The sequence below is a fragment of the Dendrobium catenatum genome, unplaced genomic scaffold (assembly GCF_001605985.2).
Source record: "Dendrobium catenatum unplaced genomic scaffold, ASM160598v2 fragScaff_scaffold_264, whole genome shotgun sequence".
Lineage (NCBI taxonomy): Eukaryota > Viridiplantae > Streptophyta > Magnoliopsida > Asparagales > Orchidaceae > Dendrobium > Dendrobium catenatum.
Genome location: NW_021318726.1, coordinates 662,617 through 666,348, shown reverse-complemented (window position 1 = coordinate 666,348; position 3,732 = coordinate 662,617).

Below are 3,732 nucleotides of genomic sequence, written 5' to 3'. Positions count from 1 at the left end.
TAATATATATAAATATATATATATTATATATATAATATATATATATATATATATATTATCTCAAAAAAAAAATTAATAAGCTCTAAATCAATTAATAAAATTTTAAATTATAAATAATTGAAAGGCTTGGAGGACTTCATATGGACAATGTAGAGAGAGATATGGATGAATTTAACACTCAATTAATGTATTTTCATGGAAAAGAAGAATAAATTTATTCCTATTTTTCTTTAAATTAATTTTCTAGCTTAAATTTTGTTTTTTATTAATCTTAAATAGACTTAATGATTTTTAAATTTTTCGTTATTTTTTAAGAACATTCCTCTTCTATGTTTTTAGGATCAAATTTTTCATTATTTTAGGGCAAAATTTATGTTACAATATTTTGACAAAACCTTAATAAAATGAAAATTTTTAAAATTTATTCATTTTTATTTAAGATTAAAAAAAAATTTATGCAGAAAAATAAATTCCAAAAAAAGTAAAATTAAGTGATTTTGATTAAAATTTTCTAATTACGGGATTTTTTTCATTATTCAAAAATTTATATTTATTTAACTAAATTAATTAACTAATTATTAAAATATTTTAATTTCCAAATATAATAATTAAATATTAATTATAATTTTACAATTTTTATATAAATTTTTTAAATGTTATTTTATTATATTATTTAAATATCAATCTAAATATTATTTTAAATATTTTTTTTAAAATATTAGAATAAACTATTTAGTCTCTCTCCAGGTCTTCTCTTTCCCCATCTCTCTGTCACTCTCTTCTCTCTATTATTAATGTTGAATGCGACGATTTGATGTATAAATTTTCTTCAATTATTGTTCTTCTTTTTGACTAAGCACAGTTGGCATTATTGTTTGCAATTATTATCCCTCTTTTTTAAATAAATAAATAAATTGAGTATGATATATTTCCGGGGAACTTAATTTCTTGGTTGCAAATCTCGGATCCAATTTCCAGCCAAAACTACAGGAAAATTCCGGCAATCACTTTTTTGGGGGCTTTTCGCAATTAAAGTTTCTGCGGCTTTTTCCCCAGTCTTTTCCGTGCGACTTTTCCAGTTTTCCGATGGCTTTTAGAAAATTAAAAAAAAAGTAAAAATTTTAAACTATTAAATGATTTTAACAAATAATAATTAAAAGTTAATATTACTATTTTAATTAATATTCATTTAAACATTAATTAGTTAGTTAATATTTAATTTTATATTTAAATATTATTTTTTATTTTAAATTAATTAGTTCATTTTAATTTTTATATTTAAATTTTTTTTTAATTAATTTAAACATTTATTTAATTACGGTCAGAATTAGTTAAATAAAAACCATATTGACTATTATAAAATCACATTTTACAATTGGCACATCGGTAGGTACGTCGAAATTTTTCCCAACTGACCGACCCCTGTTCGATCCTCAAGGCAGACGCGAAACGCGGCGCAACAACCGCGCAGAGGAGCGCCATGGCGTAGGTCAGGGGCGCGCCGGCGACGCGGGCAGCCGATTTGCCGGACCGAGCGGGAGCGGACCGGCGCCGGCAAAGCCAGCCGGAGCATGAGCGCGGGTCGCCGCGTGCGCCCTGGTGCGGCAGAGTGCGATCGCGGGGAATGGGTAACGATTACGTGAGTTTTTTTTTTAATTTGAACAAGCCGTTTTAGACCGTCGGAATTTTATTTTTCCTACGCCGTTTTTATCGGCGGGTTAACTTAACGCCCAGAAAAACCGTCGGCAATACTACAAAAAATGTCGCGGAAAGGTTTCAATTTTTACCGCCAGAAAAGGCCGCGGGAAATAGTGATTTATCCGTAGTGACATATCCTGGTGGAACAGATTATCCGGTTGAAATAAAAATGGAATTTGAACACTAGAGGAACTTAAGCTAAGAATTGTTTCAAGTGCTTTTGGAGGATCTGAATTGAATGTTGGTGAAAATTGATAATGTTGATTTTTTTGTGCTGTTTGGAAAAGAAAAATAAAAAATGAAAAATAAAAATTTTTAGCTGAATTTCAATACTTTTGTGGTTCGTTCTACTATATCTAAGTCCTCTACTTAGATCCGTTGGTGGTGCTTTTTCCGTTGCTGGTTTAAATCCAAAGTGTTTGCCAAGGTTATTTTTGCCTATTCTTCAGTCTTCCCTGTTGGTTTTCTGTCCCTCTCCTCTCTGAGAAAATATAAGTTTCTGAAATAATATAATTTGAAGTATCAATGTTTTAGTAATTAAATTGAAATATATAATAGACTTTATTTTTTTTCAATTTTAAATATAATATTTAAAATTTAAATTTAAATTATTGGATATTATTTAAATTTAAAATATTAAAAGTATTTAAGTATGAAATATAATAGTTTGTGGTAATAGTGTGCTATATTATCTTATTTAATGCAGCAAAAATAGAAAAGGATCCCCATTTGATAATGGAAATAAATGATATTTATGTTTGACATAAAATACTTCATTTGTGTTTCGCCTTTGAGTCTATCATAAACAATGTTAGGATTTAACCCCTAAATCTCCTTATAAATTTATTTAAAGTCTATCACTCTGTTTTGACATTTGTTGACATGTACTTTAAACTAAATAATTCATAGATCGTCACGTTTTCTTCTTTTATTAGGTGAAGAGTTGCAAATTTCGATCAATTCCACGCCAACATATTGTGGTGGAAGGAATTATCCGGTTGAAATAAATGGAATTTGAACACTAGAGGAACTTAAGCTTAGAATTATTCCAATGTGCGTTTGGAGAGTCTGGATTTGAATGTGGTGAAAGTTGATAATGTTGGTTTTTATATGGTGTTTGGAAAGAAAAATAAGAAAATGAAAAATAAAAGTTTTGAGTTGAATTTTAAGTACTTCGTTGGTTGTTCTACTAGATCTAAGTCCTCTACTTAGATCTTTGGTGGTGCTTGTTTTATTGTTGGTTTTTTCCTAGAATTTGCGGGTTATTTCTGCTATTATGTCTGGATTTTTCCTTGGTGATGCTTTCTGTCCTAGTGTTGGGGTTTGTCTTATCAAGTGGTCTCGTTAGCCTTGGTTGGCCTTATGGGGGTTTTGGGTTTTTCTGTGGTGTTGGGCTGCTATGCTTTGGTGTTATATATTTGGTGGTTATTTCTCGAGTTGGTTGTTTGAGCCCATTATGGTATTGTTTTGGTGGTTTGGTTTGGTTAATTTGTAGTGGTTTGGTGGGCTGTTGTTGTGGGCTCTTTGCTTTTTCTCCTGTATTTTATTTTCTTTGTTCTTTGTCCTTATTGTTCTTCTAGTTGTTTGTAGGGTGTTTGCTATTGGAGGCTCTATGTGGGCTATGGTCTGTTGTATTATTCGTTCTCCTTTCAAGTAAGTTTTATTATTGTTTACGTGTTTTAATTGTCTCTATTTTTGACCTTGCAATTTTCTGTTCACGTGTTGGAAATTATTTGTTGGTTGGCTTTTGGTGTTTCATTGAATATTTGGATTGGATTCTCTTTTGAGGGCTAGCTTATTGCCTTCTAGTTTTTTTATTTTATTTTATTTTGTTATTATTGTAATAGATAGGAGTACAGGCTCATTAGGTTTTACTTCAAATAATATATTTTCATAGTGCTCTTTATCCTTTAAGGTCTTGAACCTTTTTTATTAATTAACACGTAGGCCCTATATAAGTCTTAATTAAATTTTTTTTTAAAAAAAAAAAAAAACACTTCTTGGCATGCACATATTGTTTTAACTATATGATTT